This window comes from Acinonyx jubatus, chromosome B1 (genome assembly GCF_027475565.1).
Source record: "Acinonyx jubatus isolate Ajub_Pintada_27869175 chromosome B1, VMU_Ajub_asm_v1.0, whole genome shotgun sequence".
Classification (NCBI taxonomy): Eukaryota; Metazoa; Chordata; class Mammalia; order Carnivora; family Felidae; genus Acinonyx; species Acinonyx jubatus.
Window position 1 is genome coordinate 120,428,846 of NC_069382.1, and position 24,897 is coordinate 120,453,742.

Genomic DNA, 24,897 nt, shown 5'->3' on the forward strand with positions numbered 1-24,897 from the left:
AACCCCATAAAGATAATTATCTAAATTTAGGAATATACACAAGTTATCAGAAGACACTCCACATGTTTCTTCTGCTTCTCCGTGTCTTACTGGGTGTGCCAGGAATCCTCTTTACCTGGGCCATTTCCTAGAGGTGTATTTGCAGTGAGCAGTCTTGAAGGATGAGGTAATGTCTCTCTCTGGAACAAAGCGTAGTCTCATTTACTGCTTATTATAAAGCAGAAGGTTCCCTAAAGCACGGGTTCCTCAGCTGTGATGCAGACATAGAGCAGCACATGCAGCTTCCATCTGGGCCCCTCCGTGCCAACCCCCCCGACCCTCAGACTTTGGGACAAGGAGAACCTACTCAAACATGATGCTCATGCTCTCTGCTGTGAATACTAGTACTTTGTCTCTGACCCAGGTGTCTCGTGTCTTCTGCCAGCTTCCAAGCGATGGTAACAGGTTAATTTATTACCATGTAAGTAGAGTAAAAGCAAATAAGGCTAGATACAGGTGTATTGTGTGTAAGTTGAATACTTATCCAGTTAAATATATTGAGCTGTGTCCTGTTTAGACCCTAATCACCTGGGCCTAACCTACAAATAGTGTGGTTAGGAAGGCAGTGGTGGGTGGTTCCTCAGAGCTTTTCGTGTACTTCATATCTATGCCCCTGGCCTGTATGTCTCCAGGGAACCAAGGGAACCAAGGGAGACCACGGCATCTTTGCCGAGAATTGTATCCTGAGTCAGGTAAGATATAAAACTGAAATATGCAAGAGGTTGATCTTGACAGTACTGAGCAACAGAACCCAGGAGTATTGGTGGCGGTGGGAAGAGAGCACACAATATTAGGAGCTTAGGATGACATCTGGCCCTGAAAGAAGAGATATGGGGAAGTCCAGGCCAAGGCAGCAGGCCAGAGCTAAGAAGAGGCAGGAAGAACCCATCTCAGAAATATCCTGGCTCTGCTGAATTGGACTGGGGAAGAAAATTTGTTTGCTTTGTGATATTTGTGGAATGAATTGTTTTTAAGCAATCACTTAACCTGTTGGAGAGTAACACCGAGATCATCTCCAAGCTGGTTTACGCAGTTTAGAGAGCATTTATATTAACAGTCATGCAGCTGATGAAAGGCAAGTAAGAATATTTGTTTAAAACAATATTTTTTTGTGTTTTTTCTTCATCAAATACCTGTAAAAGTGTATTTACTTGTTAGCTGCAGTAGGTACTTGCTCTTTCCCTTGTGAAAAGAAGAATATGACCTTATGGTAATTAGGCCTGATACTAAGATTTTACGTCGAGAGTGGACTCTCAGGGCTCAAATATGAGGTAAGCTATTGAAACCCCACTCCTGTTGTTTCTAGTGTGAATCTTATTTGCATTCAGTCAACCAAATTCTAAATATTTTTTATTCATTTAATGATATGTGAAAGGTATTAACCATCTATAGCCATCAAAATGAGATCCATGGTGACTGCTGACATCTAAGGATTCATGGATTAAGAGTGCATGGATCAGGAAGTGGATTTTAATGGGGGAAATATCTGTGGGAGTGACCCCTCTGTCCCCCATCCCCAAGGGCTGCACAACATAAGTTGTGGTCTGTACAACTTCCTGGGATATGCATGATGCTCCCTGGAGTTGTGCAATGTGGAGCTTTGTGTGCATTGGGCAGTCATCCAATGGTTGAAGTAAGTGGCATGGAAAGTGGGTGGTCCTTTAAGTTAAATGGGTTCAGACATTTCTGCTTAGTGTGGTAAGTACCACTTGTGCCTTTCAGCCCTTGAATAATGAGGGTGATGTTGGTAGACATGAGGGCTTCTCATGGGGACCTGGGAGTTCCTTGCTAAGGAGAGGGTTCCTTAGTCTGACAAAGACCCTCAGGTGCCTTGGGACTTTGCAGACTGGGCTAAAAAAACCTCAGACCAGGATCCACTCTCCAACTGGTCCTTATTGGGCCCAGGGAGAACAAAAGAACTGCAGCTGTTGAACCTGTTACTGTACCCTTGAAATCAAATAAACCAGTGGTTTGCTTATGTTAGTGAATAAGCTTGATTACACATATTCAAAATAATTAACCTTGTTTGTGAAGTGATCGTCTGTCTGTAGTTACCTTTGGATCTTGAATCCAGGGTATGAAGAGGCTGCTGACCAATTTTTTTTTTCCGGTTTCTTAATACAGTTACTTTACTTTTTAATTACATATGTGAATATATATAGTGTTTGCCAGTGTAAATGCCCAGATTAATAGAGATCACTTTTTTGTGTGGAAGATTATTGCTTGCCTCTGCAAGTAATTCTAGGAAATAAAAACCAAGTATCAACATAAAAACTTTTCTTCACTATTCTGGATGCATTTTCATAAAAAAAGACTTGGGAGTGGAACTCTCCCTACTGCATGAAGATACACTGCTATTGCCTTCTGCAGCAACTTGGTTCTGTCCTGCCACTCAAGCTTTGAGGACCCTTAGCACACAGAGAATGTCTACTTTCCTTACAGCTAGGTGGAGGTACCAGCCCCCAATGTGTTTCTTATTCCCTGCCCAGATGAGCTGACAACCTCCAGAAAAGCCTAGAGGACTTACCTGTTGTTCCCATACCCCCATCCACTAGCAGAAGCCACTTTATATGTATTTTATATAAAGGGATTTCACATAGTGGAAGTCTGTGGGACCTGGCATCGTTAAGGTAGGGATTTGAATCCCAGGCAGCTTTGCTGCCCTCTTTAAGCTTTTTGAGACTTTGTCTCCTCATGAGTAAAGGGAGTATGTTGAACAACTGTTCTCCATAGTTGTCCCATGTTTCTGCACATCTTGTGAACTGGGGCACTGACTGCCTTTGTTCTGGGCTTTTTAAGGATGTTTGTATAGTGAAAAGCCTTGGAAGGTAGATGCCCATGAAAAAAAAAATACCTGGGTTCCCTAAGTTCAGGAGCCCTCTCTTGTGGTCCTGATCACTGTGTGAGCCCTCTTTGCATTGTCCTGTGGGAAGTGTTGCTCAGAGAGCTGGCACAAGTACAGATACTGTGACTACTGCCACTGCTGTGAGTAATAAACCATCCTTTGTCTCTGACCCAGGGGTTTTCGGTCTCTCGCCAGCACCCATGGAACTGTGGTAGGCTAACTTGTTAGCTTGTAAGTAGGTTAAAATCTTGGATCCTGCACAGTACTGCAAGTCTTAATCAGTGTATGCTTGTATGCTCTGCTTCTCTCTACCACCTGTCCCTGCCCTGGTTCAGGTCATTCCTATTTCCCATGTTCAATATTATAGTACCCCCTACCTTCCCAACACTCCATTCTCCCCATTCTCCTATAGAGAGATTTCTCTAGTGGCACATCTGATTGTGTCACACTGCCCTGCTTTAAGTACTTACTTGGCTCTTAATTAGGACAGGATTAAAGCCAAGCTTCATTACAGGGACCTTGCCTACTTTTCCCCTCCCACACTTCTCTTCTGTTCCCCAGCCGTATGTGTATGGACAATGGAGCAAAGGGGTAGATCTATTTGATGTTCATTATAAACTGTTCAGATTCCCTAAGTTCAGTTCCCTCTGTGCTGTGACACAGTCTGCTGTGCATGCAGGTGTTGCCTGGTCTGCTTACCATCCCCCTGTGGGAATTGGGGCCCGGAGACTAGTGAATCGTGAACTCCACTTTCCTGACTGTAACTTTGCACTTATCTGGGCTTTCAGTGACCTTTCCACCATTTCTGTCCACCTTCTTTTAAAGGTATAGCATCTACCACAGAAAGTTGTAAAGAATAAAGAGGTCATGGGTACAAAGCACTGATCTCCGGGCCTGATTAGTGCTGGTGCTGCTGTAATTGTCTTTGTAAGAGTTGGTGTCAGAATTACAGCCTGCCTACAGGCTGTTGGTTACAGAAGTAGCTCTGCTAAACTGCTTCTATTCCCACCCCATCATTTAGGTGTACCCCATTTAGCCGTTTAATCCTATAGCATATATTCTGTATAGATCTTCAGAAATATTTAAAAAAATAATAAAAAAAATACACCAGAATCTATTATAATACTGAAAAGAAGGCGATTATATAGGTTTCTTCTGGCCAGTTGGATGGCCTCTATAAAGGGGCGGGGGGCTGTGGAGTGCTCTTAGCTAAAGTGCTGGCCTTTTTCAGTTTAAGTGGGTCTGGGCAATCTGTTTTGTTTTGTAGTCTCTTTTCTCCCTGTTAACACCCTGTTTTCCACCTGATGGCCTTTGATTCACAGCAAATTGTTTTCTAATGGGTAAATCAAAGGTGGGTTTGAATGGTTAACCGTACAAGCTGCCTATTAAATTGTGAAACTTGCAAGCTGTCACATCATATGGATTGTACTCTCTAGCTAGGTCTACCATTAGAACCATTTTAAACAATGGCGAGAAGATAGGCATTAGTCAATAACCCTCCCTCCTGCAGGGACTGTGTTGTTGGAATTGCACGTCTATCGGGTGCTTGCCACCTGGGTCTTCTCTGGTGTTGATTCATTTGGGGGCGCATTTCCCATGGTTTCTGAGGTCCTTTTGAGACCGGACCTGAATAATGCAGTCTCATCCCAGGTCTTGACAGCACCTGGCTCCCAGAAAGCATTCCATAAATTGTTTTGAATGCATGAATGACTAAATAGGAAAATGTGCTTAGTTAACAGTAAACCACTAGCCGAATGTGAACAAACCCCCCCCCACTTCTCTGATGTGGAAAGATGTGCTGGTGCAGGAGTCAGGCTGGCAGTGCAATTTGGGGTGATGGAAGATGGTTACTATACTTGGCTCTCTTTCTGCCTGTGTCCTGTCTTTCTCTTCTCTTGCACCTCTGTCCCTGAAGAGTTAGCCAGCGTGGCAGTAACGGAAGTTCTAAGTAGTGTGTTGTCCTGATTTCTGCACTCTGTTTCTCTGTTTTAGTACAAACTTAAGGTGCTTTTCAGAGAATGGTTCTCTTTTGTCTCTTCTTCCACCCCCTCCAGTTAGGGTTTGTAATCCCTTTTATCCTTTAATTCTCTCCACCTTGCCTCTGTTCCAGTCTTCATCTGTAGAGACTTATCTCTGACACAATCCTCTCTTTCCTCCCAGAGCCACAGATTCCTTCTTTGTGTTTCCTGGATACTTTTGGGACCCTTTTCTTGAATGGGTTGGGGTACGTCTGGAAGGTAAGAGAATGGTGACTATATATCTTTAAACATTGGGACAAACCTCTCATAATGGATTTTTACCGCCCCCCCCCCCCCCATTTGTGGACTTCTTTTGTACCAAACACTTTTAGCATACACATTAACCCACATTTAATGAATTGGTTTATTTCAAATAATCATTCAAAGGAAAAAAAGTGCATATATATGCAGGTCAGTTAACATTATTTGAATATTTGAAATGTAAACTTCTAGAAAATCTGAGGACATGGTAGCAAAATCTTAGGTAGTGAAACTTGATGATGCTATAATCCAGTCTTTGGCCCCAGTTTTCCTTTGTTGGCTTAGGTAGGACAAGGTAAAAGGTCCTTTGTGCCTATCTCTTGGGAGATAGCGCTATGGAGCGGTGATGTCACTCCCTACCACTTGAGCTCTTGTGAGAAATCTTGATGCTTGAGTATGTATTTGCCTGCATGTGCTGTCAAGGTCACTGAAAAAAGTCAAAACCTTGCGAAGTGGGGGGTATGATACAAATGTAAGTTCTTAGTAATTTTTACTGTGATTGGGCATTTTTACTTAAGTGCATGGGAATTCTTGGCTTGACCTAGAAGAGCCTGGACACTGTTCTGTTCTGTGTGACATACTTCATGAAAATCTAGTCTTTAGGGGTAGTGGTACAGGGTGGTGTAGCCATTGTGATCCAAATGATTCCTTTCAATTTATTGATCAGATTGTCTCCAAGGGTGGCTACCAATAATCATTTTAAATTCTGTTCATCCAAGTGATGAAATGGGATCCGATGTGATTTTACAGATTTTTAATCCTAGAAAGCATTTGAGATTTGAATACCATCTCCAAAGATATCACTCAGAACTCTAATAACTTCATCTTCAATTGTATTATTGGGTGATATAACTCAAGAGGTCACGGCAAACACAGGATATTGAGTTGTTTAGGTGTGTCTCCGTTATTTAGGTTGTTGAAGGATTCATTGATTTGTGGGTGAGGGAAAACTGGCAAGGTAGCTTTAGCGTTTGCACTTCATTTGAACATTATGTTGTGAAGGATTTTTGAGGCTGTGTGAACAGGATTGTGGGGCAAGTCTAGGGTAATTTAGGGTTGTATAAGGAACTGGCTTTGCTGTCTTATGTTCAGGCCTTCCTTCCCCCCCCCCCCCCCCCCCGGCTGAGCCAGAATTTTGGCAACCTTCTGACCCATCACCAGGGCAGGTGTTAACCTCTCCATCTCTTTCGCATTTGCCCTCATTAGTCTATCTACACAACTTTTGCCCTGGTCTGAGGTTTCATCCTCCTCACTGCACTGGTCGCCCACGGGTCTCTGCCTCCTACCTTCTTCCCTGTTGGCACTCTTTACCCTGAGCCAGAGAGGTCTTATCTCATGTCTCATGTCTTCTGTCTGAACGCACTCATGACACTCCATGCTGTGAGTGCCCTCCTCAGCTTCCTGTTGTCCATGGTCTAGCGTAAAAGCCTCCCCATTGTTTTCTCCTCCAGTGCCCACCTTGCAGCCTTATCTTCTCCTCCTCTCCCACTCCAGGCCTCTGGCCTTTCTTTTCTCCTTGGAGTCCTTCCTACTTCAGACTCTTTTACATATGCTATTCCCAGAGCATGCAGGGTTCTCCCTGCCCCCCAATCGGTTAAAGCCTTGGAATATTCTGTCCTATAACCCAGGACTTCTCCATCTGACTATGCATCATAATTGGGTTAGACAGTTATTGCTTGTTTGGGTGATTATTTAATTGTATTCTGCACTAGTCAGCTTCCAGAAGGCAGGGGCTATATACTGAACGTGACATTGATGGTAGCCTGATGCCCTGGGGTAGGGTGTTTAATGTGCTCCATAGGACTTGGTTTTCCACAGCAGTTTGGATTTACACCTGTGGTCCTGGTGTCCTGACTAATAGTGTCCCCTTTCACTTTGAAAATGACTCATTTTGGATAATAGCATATATAGTGATCCTATTTCAAACCAAAGGATGGTGAATGACTCAGGTATGGTTCAGTTTTCAGGCTCCTTGTGCAGGGTGGGAGGTGGTTGTTGATAAATTCTCATCTGTCTGAAGATAATTTATATTCTTGAAACTCTGGCAGCATGTATATATAGACCTTCACCTTTTTTTCTCCCCCCCCCCCCCAATATTTTGAAGAGGTAAGAACATTCCACTGTGCACTTAGGATTTTAGAACATCATCGTGAGAGGCATCAAGGCTGTTACAGAAACAGAAAATAAACACAGGGTAGGTACTTCTTCCAATCAGGGGCTGACAGCTTAATTGGAAGGGGCTGAGGCTCTTTGCACCTTGTTGGGCCACCAAACACGGCACTTGCTGTCCTCATTCTAGTACAAGCTGGTCTCCAGGTGGCAATGGGTTTGTGGGGGACCTGGTGGGAAGCACAGGAATAATCTACGCTTCAGTTTTGCTGCCCATCTGTAGACATAAAGAAGTCATGCAGGTGGTGCCAAGTGATCTTGTTGAGTTTAAAAAAAAAAAGGGGGTCTCTGAGGGGGGGCTCGGTCAGTTGAGCATCCGACTTTGGTTCAGGTCGTGATCTCACAATTCATGGGTTCGAGCCCCACGTTGGGCTTTGCGCTGGTGGCACGCAGCCTGCTTGGAATTTTCCGTCTCCCTCTCCCTCTGCCCCTCCCCCACTCACACGTAAGCGCACTCTCTCAAAAATAAACATTTAAAAAAAATCTAAAATCTAAAAGGCAGCACGAGGCCCTGCTTTTCTGAGGCCTGTTATGGCCCAGGCCCCCAGAGACTCCGTTTCCTCTTCTCTGACTTGGTACCTACAAGCGCCAGCCTCAGGGAAGGCTCTGAAGAATGGAACGAGAACAAGCTTTGCAAGACACTTTGAAATTGGTGGCCCTTTCAGGGGAAAAGGGCTTTTTGTGACTCCAGTGTGAAGATATTTTTTATCTGTGCGCATAGCCTGCGGTCTCAAAACCACACCCGCAAATGCCCTTCTCTCTCTGGCCTGGCTTCTGTGCCTCAGTTGCTGAGCCTTGAAGCGGTGACTTCCTTTGTGTTGGCCCCGCAGGGTTGGAAGCCCGGGGAGCCTCACAGAGGCCCCAGGCAGTCGCGAAGGATGCCAGAAAACAAAGACAACACAAAAGCATAGACCAGAGAGAGGGTGCAGGTGTGTTCAACTCCTAGGCCTGGGCACTCGCATCTGGCATCAGGGAGGGACAGTGCACTAAAGCCACATGCCTCTGGGATATCCCGGTGGACCTAAGGAGAGTCTGGTGATGGGCTCTGTGAAATTTAGCATCGCCTTTCTTGCGGTCCTGCCATCTTTTGGTTCAAAGGTTGTGCGAAGGGCACTCGCTTTGCTTGCCCAGTCGGTTTAGGCCAGAGCAGTAGACTGTGGGAGCTGGGCAGGCCTCATGGACATTTTGCTAGTCCAGTGATTCAGCAAAGCATTTGTGAGATTTTGCTAATAGTTAAATATCTACCATAGGCTGAATTTTAGATTGGCTAAAAAGAAAGGTGAAATGAGGTAATCACAATTATGTGATTTTTTTTTTTTTTTTTTTTTAAGTTCTGGCATCTTGTGTTCCCTGCCTACCAGAAATATTCCAGGAGAACCGTGATAATGCCTTTCGTCTGCTAAGCCTTCCAGATGGCAGTTTCTTAGCCAGTGAGCAAAAGAGGGAGTGTTTGAGGTTTATGAGTAAGTTAATTCTCTTCCTTGGTATGACCCAGTGAACTCTTATTTGTGATGTGTACTGGCTGCCAGTGATCTGTCATCTAAGACCTTAGCCCTACAGGGCCTTTAAAAAACCACTGCACCTCCTTTTAAGGGGAGGACGTCTTCAAATTCCCAGTAATAAGTGACTGCCGTAATAGAGCACTTAACACGCTTTCTCAGGATACTTTCTGTGATCTAAGTGGACTCCACGTTCCTTGAGGACAGAGGCCTTCCCTCCTGCCAAGTAGCGCCAGTGTAGAGGGAAGCTGGGCTGTGCCTTTTCCAGATGGCGCATGGCCTTAGTTCCTGGACTGTGTTTATAGAGTTCTTCCCCTGGCTATGAGATCCTCCCTTGTACTCATTTGATCCAGGGATGTTGACTGAGCATGCACGCCTATAACTACAGTACAGGATGGTTTCAGATAATTCTTGGATTTTAGGAGCTCTCACTCCAGTGGAGGAAAGACTTATAAATAAATACACAGAAGGGAAGTGGTATGTATGCCCGAGTCTGGAGTGGTCAGGGAGGCTTTCAGAGGAGGTGATGTTGCTGTGCATTTTGAAGGAAGTTTAGGGATTGTCTGAGCACAACACTTGCTGTGTGTGTCTGCGCACGTGCATGTGTGTTTTTATGATGTTTGTTTATTTTTGAGAGAAAGAGAGACCGAGAGTGAGTGGGGGATGGGCAGAGAGAGAAGGAGACACAGAATCTGAAGCAGGCTCCAGGCTCTGAGCTGTCAGCACAGAGCCCGACACAGGGTTCACATTCATAAACCCTGAGATCATGACCTGAGCCAAAGTCAGACACTCAACGAACTGAGCTACCCAGGTGCCCACTGCTGTATATATATTTTTCCCCTCCCAACAACAGAAAAAAACCCTCATCAAACTTGCTAGGATTCAGAGCTGAGCCTACATTCTGCATTTTGCTGTGTATACCCCTGTGCACTGTGATAGCTGTAGTGCTGGTTCTCTGGGGTCCTCTTCCTTTGTCTTTGTCCTGTTCCCAATCACTTTGAGGGTGCTTGCAGCCTACCTTGGCTGTAGCACTCTTTGAACTCGTATAGTTGATTCTCAGACGTTACCACTTAGTTTATCTCTGTTAGTTTTGTTCCCCAGCTGGATTTTAAACTCCGTGAGGCCAGGGACCACCCCATCCACATCAAGCACAATTGCAGCAGGTGCATACAGCAAGCACTTAGGGAAGGCTGGTTGAGGATTTTTTATATGTTCTTATTACCTGGCTCTGTAAGTCTGACAAGACAGTTCAGCAATGACTCGGGTATAAACAGAGTGGTGTTTTTTGTTTTGTTGCTTTGGTGGTTTTGTCTTTAGGAAAGCATGTGTCTGGTCAACAGCATATCACCAATTTGATGTCCATTCATTTATTCATTCATTCATTCATTAGCTAGCAGGCTCCACCTTTGGGGATACTCCTCTTTTCCTACACTGAATTTTTCTGAATGCTGCATTTTTACTGCGCTGGGGATTTTTTTCTTTAAACTCTATAATTGTTTTGATAAATCTCTATCTCTTGGATACTGGCTTAGAGCTAATTCTTTTCCATTAAGTACTTCTTAGAGTGGTTGACCATAAACCGTTTAAGAAATCACCGCATTTATTAACGACTTTTGAGATTTGGCAGCAATTTAAATTGATAGTAATGGAATGTGCTTTGAGCGGAGAACTGTTCAGATAGACAGTGTTTCACCGTGTAAACCAGGGTAGAGAGGAGGACGTTTCTGACAGGAATACCTAACTTATCTGTGGTTTAGGTCAGTGTATCAAGCAATTCAAGACGCAGCAGTAGTGATTGCTGTGTAAGCATTAAAAGGAAACACATGGTAGGCACTGTTTTAAGTGCTGCATGCATATATTAACTTATTTAATCCTCCCAGTGCCCCTGTGTGATGTCTGTGCTGTTCCTCTTCACCCTTTGCTGCTGAGGACATTGAGGCACGGAGAAGCATGTGACCTGTCCATGAGTATGGTCATGTGCCCATAAATAATCCCTGTGGGACTGAAGATATTCTGATTACATATAGTGTGTAACTGGAAGATTAGGAGATTCAGAAAGGAGTTACTCTTTTGACAGTTTAGGGCAATTATGTTTCTTGTTTCCATCACAGATTGTGCATGTTTAGGATCGTTAGCTTTTTCTGGTTTTTCAATTGTGGGGAAAAAATCTATATAACTATGATGATTACATTTGAACTCTTGTAGAGGCTTCTAAAACAAATAACTTCATGATTTGATAAGCTAAGAGACTTTTAAAGCATTCCTGTTTCCCAAGCAAAGTGGTTTCAGTTAAAAATGATAAACTTTGCCTCTTTGCCGATGATGCTGGTGAGAATGCCTTTGGAAAAATGTGAGTGTAATTTATACATACTAATATGCTTTTTCTCTGAAGTCTTATTAGAGCAGAATGTGTACTGTGTAGCTTGGTTTTGGTATCCTAGCAAGTTGGCTTATTCTGTTGTTGCTGCTGTTTTTTCAAAGCTGGGGCTGCAGATTCCTGTGCTTTGAGGGACCAGGCAGAAAACAAGCCATCAATGGGCATCTGGGTAGCTCAGTCAGTTGAGCGCCCAGCTCTTGATCTTGGCTCAGGTCATGATCTCACGGTTCATGAGTTTGAGCCCTGCGTGGGGCTCTGCACTGACAGAGTGGAGCCTACTTGGGATTCTCTCTCCCTGTCTCTCTGCCCCTACCTACTTGTGCTCTCTCTCTCAAAATAAATAAACACACTTAAAAAAAAATACAAAAACAAAAAAAACTATTGCGTGTCAGGAGTGGGGCTGCGGTAGGGAGTGACCGGGAGTGAGGTAAAGGATCAGCGGAGTTCCTGCCAGTCCTGGCAGTTGCTTTCCTCCATTGATGGCTGACCAGAGAATACACGGCCTGTGTTGACAGAGGTCACCAACTTTCAGTTGGAAAAACACATTGTTTAAGTGAAAACTTTCCCAACTTCAGGACTCTGGAAGAAAATTCAAGTTAAACCGGTACCAGAGAGCATGGTGGGCCCCACGCACAAAGGAGAATAGGGGACTTGGAGGGAGCTCAGCGTCCAGCCCTAGACTCTCCTCCTGTGGCATGAAATTTCTGCTCTCACGTGCCTGTTTGGTTGTGCAGTACATACATGTATCCCCGAAAAGTCTTAGGTAAGCTAAATTTCTTTTCTATATTTTAAAAATAGCCTTGTACCTTTTAATGGAAGGTTAAGAGACTTCTGATGAGTCCTTTGTACAGCGAGTAATCACTCACTGTATTTGTTTTGTATGTTTGTACTTCTGTGTTTCAGTGGAGAATGGGGTTAGATATGGTGTACTGCCTGAGTTAAGGAGGTCATGAGCTAGGCATGCTTTGAGTTACTCAGATTCTTCTGCTGTGGTGTTTGTTGTAATGGGATGTGACCTGTCAGGGGAGCTGTAGGTGCTCGGAAGAGTGTTTGGTCCTTAATACTGGTATCTAAATTCGAGGCATGTTGCCTGTATCTTCCAGTTTCAAAAAAAATCTATGTCAGTCTGGTTCTTTATAACCTAGTGCTATTACTGTTTTATTCCTCTCCCTCCCCCCTTGTTTTGTATTCAGTCCTTCTCTGGCTCACAACAGCAATCCAGTCCAAAGATTTACTTTTTCTATTTCCAACACTATCATTATTTTTATGTAAAAAGTATGCTTTGAGTTACAGCAATTCATGGGGATCAAGCTTCTACTCTGTAGGGAGAAAAGAGATGTCATTTGCTACAGAGTTTACACAGACAAATGTCCTGCTGCATGCTGTGTTTCCACTGTAATCCAGGGGTTTATTTGTGTGATGCTTAAAGAAAAATTACCATATTTGGGCTGACTCTAAGCCAAGATGATATAGGCTCAAAGTTTTTCTTGGAGGAATGGGGGGACAAGGGGGATGGAGACATTTGGAAGAAATAGTCCTTTCTTCCCTATTTTATCATTGGGTTTTCATTTACAGATTATTTAACACATTACATTTACTCATGGAACTCTGTTGCTTTTGTTTTTTCTGGGCCCCCTTTTTTTCTTCTTTTGAAACAATTTCAGATTTCTAGGAAAGTGGTTAAGAAGACTGAAAAGGAACTGTGTGTGTGTGTGTGTGTGTATAAAATATATCCTTCACTGAAGGACTCTATTCGAGTTTCTCCAGTTATTCCAATTATGTCTTTCACACCTTTCTAGCCTCCTTCGATCTGAAAGAGTTCCTCATTCTTGTCTTTCATGATGATGACATTTTTGAAAATTGGCCGGCCAGTTCTGTAGAACATCCTTCCTTTTCTTAGAGGGTATTCTGTATTCCTTCTGCAAACCCCAGCTTGTGTTACCCTCTCTGCAGAGAGGTAGGCTTACCCTAGAGGACTTGGTGGCTGTCTCGTTTAGGTTTCTACAATGCTCCATTAATACGTTTATTTGAGCATTTTTGATATTCAGTCAGTAATTACTGTTTGATTTCTATAAGCCAAGTAGGATGCATTTAAGACTGAAACAGACTTAAAAACAAACCCTGCTTCTATGAAGCTAATATTTACATTTTAGTGAGAACGTGTAAGCTTGCATTTTAGTGAGGGTAACAGACCACTGACAAGATAAATAAACTAGCAAGTATGTCAGATAGTGATAGGTGCTAAAGAGGACAAAATCAGGCAGGAGAGAGTGGGGTGGGTGTGATGGTTCTTGGTAGGGTGGCCAGGAGAGGCTTCCCATGAGGGTGATTCTGGAGCAAGGCTCCAAAGGAAGTGAGGTAAAGGCCATGCAGGTATCTGTAGGGGAGTGGTCCAGGCGGAGGGAGCCTAGAGGGTACAAAGGCTTTGCCTTGGATGGGCTGGGTGTGTGAAGGAGGCAGCTTGGTGGCTGGAGGTGAGGGGAGAGCGGTAGCAAAGGTGAAATGGGAGATCAGTCAGGGCTTCTGGCCATGGAGTGTCCATGAGAAGCCTCTGGAGAGTTTTGAGCAGAGAAGTGACATGGTCTGGTTTATGCTTGAGAAGAGAACTCTCTGTTACGTAGGGAATAGCAAATATGTGGGGATAGGAAGAAGGGTAGAAGCAGGGAAAGCGATTAAGGGAATGTGATGAGCCCTTTGCATAGTTGTTTGTCCTGAAGGCACACTGAAGGGACTTAGTGGCTCTCATACTTGAGGACAACCCATTTGTGTGGGTTGTTTGTGGGTGATACAGACTTTTTTTTTTTTTTTTACACAGAAACTAGAATTCATTAGGTCTCACCTGTATTGTTAACAACTACCCTCCAGGTGATTCTCAGGTAGGTGGTCCTTGAACCACAGGTTGATAAATACAATAACAAGTGATTTTGGAATGAGTGAATAATTGGTGTATGGAAAATCCTTTAGAGATACTTAGGTATGAAGTGTTTCTGCTCTTCTTGCTTTATTTCTTGTAAACATATTACTCAATTTCTAAAAATTCTTGTAGTGTAAATTTTATAACTGATTCAGTGCATAAAGCTCTAGGCAAGAATATTTTTTTTAAAGAGCAGTGTATTTTGTGAAATAAACATAATACTGACATGCTATTTTCCAGCCCCCGAAACACATGGTTTCGGAAGGAATGGATAAATGGTACTAATAGGATTCATTTGCAAAGAAGCTATTAAATGTATTCAAGAGAAATTGGATTCAAGGAGTAGGTTGGATGAAGCCATGAAAGAGAGGAACGAGTATTTTAGATACAAATGTGTATTTTAGAACTGGAGTGGACCAGGTCTGGCTGGGTGCTGTATTGTCCCAGAGGTCCATGGGATGTATCTCTGAAGGAGCCCTGGGAACAGGGTTAAGTGCAAAGCGTTAAGTGGCTTTTTTCTTCTTATTGAATTAAAGTTCAGTCTTGCATGGTAATGTTCATTTGAACATGAAAGCAAGTTGTGCCTTTTTTTTTTTTTTTTTTAAACTGTGATGTTGTGGTCAAGAGCATGGACTTTGGAGCCAGACTGGTTTCAAATCCTGCTCTGAACTACCAGTGTCACTCAGTTTCCACATAGGAGGGAAATAATAATAACTACTTCACAACCTCATTGTGAGGGTTGAGAATTAATGATCATAAGGTACTTACTGGCTTTTTCCTCCTCCTCCCCCTGCCTATTTTTATTGTTATTGTTATATTTCAGTGCTTTCAAACCATATTTTGTTTTCTGGAATGCTATGCATTTTCAATGATTGTTGTTTTGGGATGAGTATATTTATTAGTCGTGTCTAGAAATATGCTCATTTGTGCCTCTGTTTATATAAAGTTTAAAGTCTTAAGTATAGTGTTTGTCCTTTTGTATTTATGACCAGCACTTCCTGGAAGTCCGTTGCCATCACTTTTGTGACATTAGCTTCCCCCTGCCCTCCCCATATAAAAGAGGGATGCTCCTAGTTGCTTGAGAGATGTGTGGTGAGAATTAATGAATAGGTTAATGTTTGTGGCTCTACCCCATTAAGTACTAATTAGCATTAGTTACTGATCTTATAGTCTCTCCAAGTACCGTGATCAACTGATTCTTTGAATCAGGGGCTTAGAACTTTTCCCTATGTACTGTGGGAAATAGTGTGTGAGAACATTTGCTGTTTTATTACTACCCATATCTAAAATTTTTATGCCTCCCCAACAACAAAATAAAGTAAATCAAGTAACTTCTTGTAGAACTCACTAATAAAATGTTACTTATTAAATATATATTAAGTGAGTCTTTTTTCCGCTGGGAGATCACCATCTTTCATTTTTGATTTTATTTTCTCATCGTTTATGCAGCAGTTCCATCTGTACTTAGCACTAACGTTCTAAAAATTCCCACAAGTCTATGAAGACAGCATAGTAGAGGCACTCCTAGGATCGCAGTTTAAAGAAAAAAAAAAGTTTGTGTTTCATTTCTGTTTCACCAGAGGTAAGATTTGGAGCTTCTGTACCTCAGGACCTTTGTCTATAAAACAGGGATAATAATGCTTTTGAAATAGCATAAGTTAAATACCAGGCACGAACACCAGCGTGTATGCCTGACTGTAGCTAATACTCACAATGATTTTATTACTTTTTCCAATATGGTTGAATGTGGTAATATAACTGGAACCAATTTCATAGTTTTCATATAAAGCAAAAGAAGATATTTTTTAGGGTCTTACTGTCAATTGGATTTCTGCCTGACATAGACTTACCTTAAAGCTCTTATTTCCAGACTTACTCGTGGAGGACACCTCTTCTGTCAATTGACAAAATTATATCATTCAAAGGATGTGAATATGCAATTGTGTGTATGTTATATTCAAATAAAGTAATTCAGTGTGATGCAATTTGACATTTCCCGATTTTTGTATGAAAATTGTGGGTCACTCAAGGAGTAGGTAACCAAGGGCATAACTCTATATCCAAGGAGGGGCTTGGCCTGAACCAGACTGGCCTCTGCTCGGCTAAAGGCAATGTTTATTTAACCCTGAGAGTTTTGCTCCCATAATTACAAAGTTAAAATTCAATTCCTTGCTATGTAGGCCTGAAAGGATTAGTTACACTCTTGATTGATATGTAAAGAGTTTTATAATCTCTGGAACTATGTATGGCTTTTGTGAAGTAAAATAATCTAAACTGTAATTTTGAAATGGGACAGAACATATTATTATAGGTTTATTCTTAGGATTCTCCTCTTTTGATTTGCCTCTGTAATTAAATATCTACTTGGCGGTGAGGGTGTATAGAGGAATGATTATTCTCTCTCTTTTAATCGCTGTTGATTTCTTCGTGTTACTTTGAAGCGGTGTCCAACTGTCTTCCCCGGCTTTCAGACGCTTTGATGAGACAATAGGACCCTGTTAAGTACATAACCAGATTCTTTCCACACAGCTCCCTCATGAGGTCTATTTTAAGTTAGGTGGCTGGATGTTCAGACTGAAAAGCATTTATTCACCAGTTCTGATAAAAGGTCAAGTAGTTTAACTTCTTACATAGAAGACTGAGGAACCTAAAAGTATTTCTCTCTACCACCATGACTCCTTCCTTGCCCCACCCTGCAAAAAAAAAAAAAAAAAAGGTGTAGAAAGAAGTAAAATGATGCTTATCTTCTTTGTTAAAGTGTTAGAAGTGAGACCCTTTTCAGATTTGTTCTTATTGGTGAATCCCTTGTCCTGCTCTGTCACCTTCCTCTTTCTTATTCCACCAGTTTGATTATTTTGTTACATTCTACTTATAAGATGCTCCTTTGTGCAGATTCCTTTTCCTCTACCCCACTATTCATTTTTTGGAGCTCCTGAAAGGTTCTGGCCAAGCTTCTCATGTTCTACACTCTGTATTTTCTCTTAAGCATTTTATTTTAATTTATTAAAAAAATTTGTTAAAATATTTATTTTTGAAGGAGACAGAGCAAGCATGAGTAGGGGGAGAGGCAGAGAAAGAGAGGGAGACATAGGATCCCAAACAGGCTCCAGGCTCTGAGCTATCTGCATAAGAGCCTGATGTGGGGCTTCAACTCACAAACTGGGAGATCATGACCTTAGCCAAAGTTGGATGCTTAACCCACTGGGCTGGCCAGGCACCCCTATGTTAGTTTATTTGTAAGTTTGAGTGAGAAGAACGTGAGCACAAAAGCAATGGAGCCAGCAGGGACAGGGGGGGCAGGCAGAGAGAGAGAGAGGAAAAGGGGGAATCCCAAGCAGACTCTGTACTGTCAGTGCAGAACCTGACACAGGGCTCCATCCCACGAAGTGTGAGATCATGACCTGAGCCAACATTGAGTCAGATGCTTAACTGACTGAGCCACCCAGGTGCCCTCGCTCCGTGGCTATGGCTGTGGAGTCTCCAGTTTTAACTCCAGAACCGACTGGCTTCTTTTCCAAGCCTTTCCCACCTGACGTTTCCACTTGAATGTTTTAAAGGGCATGTCAAACCCATCAGTCCAAAACTAATTCATGTTCTTTCACAAAAACTGGTTCTTCTTATTATTTTCAAAGCACAATCTTGAGGTTTACCCTGTCTGCTTACAACTTCCCAGGGAGCCCTCAGACATTGCTGATGGGAGTGGAAATAGTCCAGCCCCGGTGGAAAACACTTTGGCAGCTCTTCAAAAAGTTAAACAGAGTTACCGTATGACCCAGCAATTCCACTCCTAGGTGTTTGCCCAAGAGAATAGCAAACAGATGTTCATATAAAAGGTGTCCAGGAATGTTCAATAGCAGTGTTGTTCATAATAGCCAAAAAGTCAAAACAAATGTCCATCAACTGATGAATGGGTAAATAAGATGATCTATACATACACTGGACTGTTATTTAGCTGTTATATAGAGGAATGAAGTGCTGATACATCCTATAACATGGATGAACCTTGAAAACATTATGTAAAGTAAAAAGTAAGACCCAAAAGGCCACATATTGTGTGAGTCCATTTATATGATGTCCAGAAAAGGCAAATTCATAAAAACAGCAGACTAATAGTTGGCAGGGCTGGGGAAGAAGCAAACAGGATTGCCTTTGGGGATATGAAAATGTTTTAGACTTAGATAGTGGTGATTATTGCACTATATTTTGAAGATGCTAAAAATTGCTGAATTGCACAGGTGAAAATGATGCCTGTATTAGTTCCTTAGGGCTGCTGTAACAAAGTACCACAGACTCAGTGCTGTAAAATGGAGAAACTTCTTGTCTCATGGCTCTGGAGGCTACCGGTCTGAGATCAAGGTGTTGGCAAAGTTGGCTCCCTCTGAGGGTGTGGAGGGAGAATCTGTTTGAGGATTCTCTCGTAGCTTCCGGTGGCTTGTTGGCAATCTTGGATGTTCCTTGGCTCATAGACCCTTCACTCCAGCCCTCCCTTTGTCTTCACGTGACATTCTTGCTATGTGCATGTCTGTGTCCATATTTCCCCATTTCATAAGGATGCAACCCTATTGGGTTAGGGCCCACCTTAATTATCATAACTAATTACATCTGTTGCAACCCTATTTCCAAATAAGGTCACGTTTTGAGGTACTGGTTTTGACTTCATATGCATTTTTCAGACACCTAATTCAACCCATAATAGGAACTTCTACGTTATGTGAATCTTACCTCAATTACAGAAAACCCCAAACCAAAAAACAACTGTTAGGGAACTTCTGATTGCTGTCAAGTAAGAGACCAAAGCCCTGAACCTAGGCTGGCCCCTGTCTATCCCCTCAGCCCTTTCATCTTCTCTTAGTCCGTGTTCTGGCCTACTGGCTTTCTGCCTTTAACCACAGGACCTGTGCTTACGAGCTGCTTTTGTTCCTGTTTTTGCCATCCCCTTCCTTCCATTTGTTGGAAGCCTTTCCACCTTTTCAACTGCAGCTCCAGGGATATTTTCGTGTAGGGCTTCCAGGATAAGGCAGCCTCTTCTATTACATATGCTACCCTTCATTTGGTTATCTACCGCTGTGCAACCAAGCACTTGGAAACTTCTGGTGTTAAACAACCACCGTTCTGTTCTGCTCTTGGAGTCTGTCAGGACTCCAGGTACGTCAGGAATTCAGATACACTGTAGATGAGTGGTCTATCTCCTCTGTGATGTCTGAGGTTGGCAGACAAGTCAGAGCTCAACAGCTTGGGGCTGGACTCTTCTGGGAGCCTGTGCCTGGTGCCAGGCCTGGGATGACCCAAAGACTGGGCTGACCAGCGCTCTTATCCATGGTTCCTTGATGTGGCTTAGACTTTATCACAGCGGGACAGCCTCAGGATAGTTAGACTTGTTATAGGATGGTTCAGGGCTCCATGAGTGGGTATTCCAGCACAAAAAAAAAAAAAAAAAACAAGAAGCTGCACGACCTCTTAGGACCTAGCTTTGGCAATCCATAGCATCATTTCCACCTCACTCTCTAGTGGTGGAAGCTGTCCAGGCCACCCCCCCACCCTCAGATTCACAAGGGGAGATTTAGACCTCCCCTTCAATGGAGGAATATCAGAATTTGCGACTGTGGTTAAAAACTGCCACAGTACTTCTCCATCTGTGTTCATTCAGAGTGTTCCCCTGTAAATCACTCCTTTGTGTCATCATTGGATTAATTTGTCTTTCCAACTAGGTGATAAACCTACTTTGCTCACCATAGCATTCCCAGCATCTAACACAGTGGCTGGCACATAATGGGTGCTTGGTAACTATGAAATGGAAGTTGACTGTGAAGAATTCGAAAAGGCACAGCAAGGGAAGGTATTCCGAGCTATCCCAAACCTCACGAGCTTGTGCAGCCAATCCAAGCGTGACCACTAGTAAATACGCCCAGGGGCCCGTGCCTGTATTTTTATCCTCCTGATCTCCATTGTCCAGCCATAAATCTGGCTGCCTGGTGACTATTGATACTGCAGGAGACCCCTGAGATCACTACCCAAGAGCACATCCTCTGGATGCCAGCAATAAAACATAGCAACACAAGTATAAGTGAAGCCAAATGTTTGCTGAATGAATTCCCCACAAGAGAATAAACAGAATTAAAAATTTAAAGTTTAAATAGGCTAGTACTAATAAGGTATGTGTGTGTGCTCATGGATTGCTGCTCATGGATTGCTGTGCCTGTTGGGTGAAGAAAGGAAGGTAGTAAGGGCTATAGCTTATTTTTAACAGACTGACTTCATCAGAGCTGTGTGGGGCTGATCATATTTATTTAACACGCTCTGCAGAATTGAGAATGAGCTTCTCCTTCCCATCTCCTCGGCTCCTCACTTCTTTGAAAAATTTCGAGTCTGAGACAGACACACACCTAACCTTGCCAGGTACACGGTTCGCTTGCTCCTCCGGCTCCTGCATACCACTTGACATTTGTGCTACAGGCTTGGCAGCTGAGTGCCAGTTTCCCTTCCTTGCCAGCGAATTTTCAGGGCAGTCATTTACACAGAACCTCTTAAAATGCAGAGGGATGCGGTTCGGTAAATTAAAATGCAGTTTTAGTTTTTGCTTCTACACACCAAAGACCCCAGCACAGTGTGGGGTAATGTTAAAGACACTGGCTTTGGAGTCCTGTGGACCTACGTTTTGAACATTAACCCTGCCACTTCTTATTGCTACGATCTTTGACAAGTTAGTTACCTTCCGTATGCCCCCTTCACTTAAGGGGGAGATCATAATAGAGCTGTTAGAAGAACTTAGTGAGATCCTATGTATGAGGATCCTTATACAGTCTGGCACATAGTGAATGCTCAATCAATGTTAGCTATTATGACTATTATTATGCAAATGTAACTGCTTGGGGTTTACTTGGAATTTAAATTTAGTAATATTGGAATGGCTTTCAAAGAGTGCTCAATCTTATTCTGATTTTGCTCTTAATGGGAAAGTAAGGTTATACTGTTCTAAGTTTGGGATATTTGTAGGTTATTAGTGCGATTGTTCCCACCTTGTCTTTAATACTTTTTTTTTAAGTGTTTATTTTTTGAAAGAGAGAGTGCGAGCATGAGCAGGGGAAGGGCAGAGAGAGAGACACACACACAGAATCAGAAGCAGGCACCAGGCTCCAAGCTGTCAGCACAGAGCCCAATGTGGGGCTTGAACTCACGAACTGTGGGATCATGACCTGGGGTGAACTCAGATGCTCAACTGACTGAGCCACCCAGGAGCACCCCCCCTCACCACCCCCGCAACCTTGTCTTTAATACTCATGACTTTTGCTTTGAAAAGTGTCTATTCAAGAATAAATAGAAATTGAAAAGGAGAAATGATTCAAAATTCTAGGACTTTAGAAAGTTGAATGTATTTTCCTGCCTTTTTCTGACATCCACCATAATTAATGCTGTCAGAATAGATGCATTGATTTCAGGATGTCTGGTTTAACACTGGTGATTCCTCCCTTTCTGGATAAGGGTCATCATGGGAGGAGCTCTCCAAGGGGGCCTCAGTTCAGAAGGTTCGTGATAGTTCCTACTTGTGTAACCAGGGATGGTGGTAGATCTGTGGTCTGTTGTGAAGTGAATTTGGAGGAAGGAGAGTTGGGTAACAGATGGTTTCTTGGATATCTGGGGCCTGTCCAGCTCTACGCTTTGAAAAACGATGGGCCAGACCTTGAACTGGCACGGAGGAGGGCTTGATTGCCAGAGCAGGAAGTGAGGTCCTGGGGTGATATCTTTGGGGCAGCTGCTGCTGGTGGGCTGGCCCTGGTGGCATTGGCTTCCCGTGGTGTGGTGAGGTGGCTGTGTGTGGCACAAAAACAACAGTGAACTGGGAAACCTGGCCTGGAATCTGAGGTCCTAAGCACTTAGGAGCCACTGGCCTGTTTTGGAAGGGGTGTCAGCTGTTCTTTGCCTTGTGGGGCTTCTGCCGTCTTTGTCCTGGATGGAAATGTGTGAATGTGGGAGCCAAAGATCTATGCGTCCTGCACTGGTCAGCCTGGTGCTCCGGCCTGTGTATGAGAGCCGTAAGCAACGCTGTGTGGGAGGGCTTGGCTGTCCTCTTTGACTGTAGCTTCCAAAGACTAGGCGCTTAACCCAGAATTTGCTAACCTATTCTGATACCTTTTCGGACTAATTAAATCATTCTTGGCTGGGTGCTACTATTTGGCCTGCCTCTTCTTAGCTGGGAGTCCTTGGGCAAATTACCTAATTTCTCTGTGCCTAATTTTTCTTCTCTATGAAGAGGCCAGACCAGATGATGATAGAAGTATAAGATCTTTAATGCCCAACACTGATTAAATCATCATATGTATTTTCATACATATATATATTTTTTATTTGCATCTACTTGACACAGGATGTTACATTAGTTATGGGCGTACAACTTAGTGACTTGACGAGTTTATGCATTATGCTGCGTTCACCACAAATGTAGCTGCCATCTGTCCTGTTACATTGCTATTACAATATGTATCTTCATATATTTTGGTGTTTGCTTCTTTGAATAATGGGCTCCACAAATTTACTTCTTAAAGTGAAGCACAAACCCTTTCTTTTGCTTTTCTTTTGTAAAGATTCGGGTGGTGTTTGTCCATATCTAGCTTTTAAGAATTTGGAAATCAAAGTATGTATCATCATTTTTTCTGGAGGGAGAGACGCAGATTTTATCTTTCTCTGAAGCCTGGAAAGGATCTCCTCTCATTTGTTGTTGGGACAGTACTGGTTGCAGCTGCTGTTAGGGAGGTAACTTACAGGACACATGACATACAATTATAGGAGCATATTCTTGCAGTGGCAGTGGAGGCCATCTGGTCAACCCCTTCAGGTTGAGAGGAGGAGACTGAGACCTGAGAAAGGTTTCACCACTTGTCTGAGACTGTGCAGCTAGACCCTGGGAGGGCTGAGACTGTGCTTTGTTCTTTGTGATGTCCCTACTGTCCTTTGGGCATCAGATTTAGCTGGTTTCTTTATTACCACTTGTCAGAGTTACCAGAGGTAAAGACCTCACATTGCCTCTCCTCTGACCTGTTAGGTTCTTAAATGCCAAGTGACCCATATTCGGAAGAATTATTTCAAGGTAGAACAGACTCCAAGAGCTTTGGGCTTCCTCTTCAGAATGGTCTGTGTAAACATGGGTTGTTTCTCAGGAATTGGGCTCAGGTCCTGGAAATGTCCTTCATGAGAGGTCACTTCTTATGTCCTCCCCGATGATTCCTTTTCCTCTGAGGGCTCTAATTTTTAAGAGGGAAGCAGAGGAACAATTCTGAGGATTGATGCAGATTTGATGGAATGCAAAAGAAGCAAGAGCTGAGTGGGGTGGGTTAATATGGAACTAAGAAACCCTGTGACAGAAAAGTGCAACCAGAATGGCATTGCAAATCTACCCAGTGTTTGGATGAGGTTCTAGTGCAGAGCTCTGGGAAATTGGAAACCTTCTCTAGACGTTGTGTGTGCATTGTCTGAAGTGAGTTGCAGCATCTTTGTCTTGCTTCCTTTTGGTTCTTATTGTCCTAGTTCTTGCCTGGCTGTAGCTGCCAAGTGCCCTGTATGTTTCCCAGGACTGTGCTGCCGGCCAGATTTGGCCATTTCTGCCTTAATTCTATCGCTTCTTCCTAATTGAAATAGACACATTTACCTTATTTTCTTCACTCTATGACATTGACTTTTAAAAACATGTTGGAATTCCAGTGGATCAAAGAATCAACGTGTATGTGTAATGTAGTGTTTTTCTTTTCCCTAAAAGCACTGTTGAGAAATCTCTGCATCTGAGAATCTGGAAATACTGAATTGAATGCTGTACGCTCTCAGTGAAGAGAGAAGCTGAGGGATTGAGTGCAAAACAGAAAGGAAGGGCCGTGAAACCATAAAGGTGGGAGTGATTTGCTAAGTGCAGTGGAAAAGTACTGTATTCTGTTTAACCCCCTGAGGTTTTCAGGCTTGGGTAAATTTTGCACAGGGGCGGCCTCTCAGCAATTTTCAGGCAAGTGTGGCACTAGGCTCTCCTGGTCCCACGGCACAAAAACTCTGAAGCAGGGGGTTATGGTTCCGATTATATGTAACGAGAGAGATGAGAATCTCAGCAATATCCAAAGATGCAAACAGTGTTCCTGTGAGGGGCCAGGCCTCACAGGTCATATGTTGACAGGTTGCTCTGGATCCGAGGTCTAGATCAGGGGTGTCACCAGCAGGAGTTTGTGACTACTGCCTCTTTCTTTAAACCAGCTAGGATGACTTTTCATGGGTCTAGCTAATTACCATCATCTTTATTAAGTAGGACCTTTAATTAAATTCTTTATCCTGTGATGTTGACCAGAAGGGCATAGTGTGTGTGATGTCAGGGAGGAGGGTAGAAGGGCTTGACTGCAAGGCCATGTAGTGTGGGCCTCACGTGCTCGAAGGGCCTCAAATTGATTCTGTTAGTGTTCTCTCCACATGAGCTTCTATACTCAGTCACAGAGACAAACTGGCAGGATTGAAAGAAGACGGCATTCATCATCCAAATCTAAATTTGTTTCTCATTAACGGATATTCTGCCTGTAGTGCACTATGAATTAATATGTTTTATAAATCTTGTAACTGTCTTATGAAGAGCATAATTAGTCATAAGTGTTTGGGTGTTAGAAATGTTAATTTGTTCAATGTAGGTATTAAAATATCTTGTTGATTCTTTATTAACATAACTGAGGGTATTAAAGTTGAGAGTGGCTCAAGCCTTTCTTGACCTCTGCAAGGTCCCGCTGAACCATCTTTACATTGGGTCATGGGCTCAC

The 24,897-nt window shown here is 43.0% G+C and overlaps 1 protein-coding gene across 5 annotated transcripts in view; it reads left to right on the forward strand.

Moving 5' to 3' along the window:
* The window catches only part of TSPAN5 (tetraspanin 5), a 173,543-nt gene that overhangs the window by 19,925 nt on the left and 128,721 nt on the right, over positions 1-24,897 (forward strand). The gene's annotated exons all lie outside the window — the stretch shown is intronic.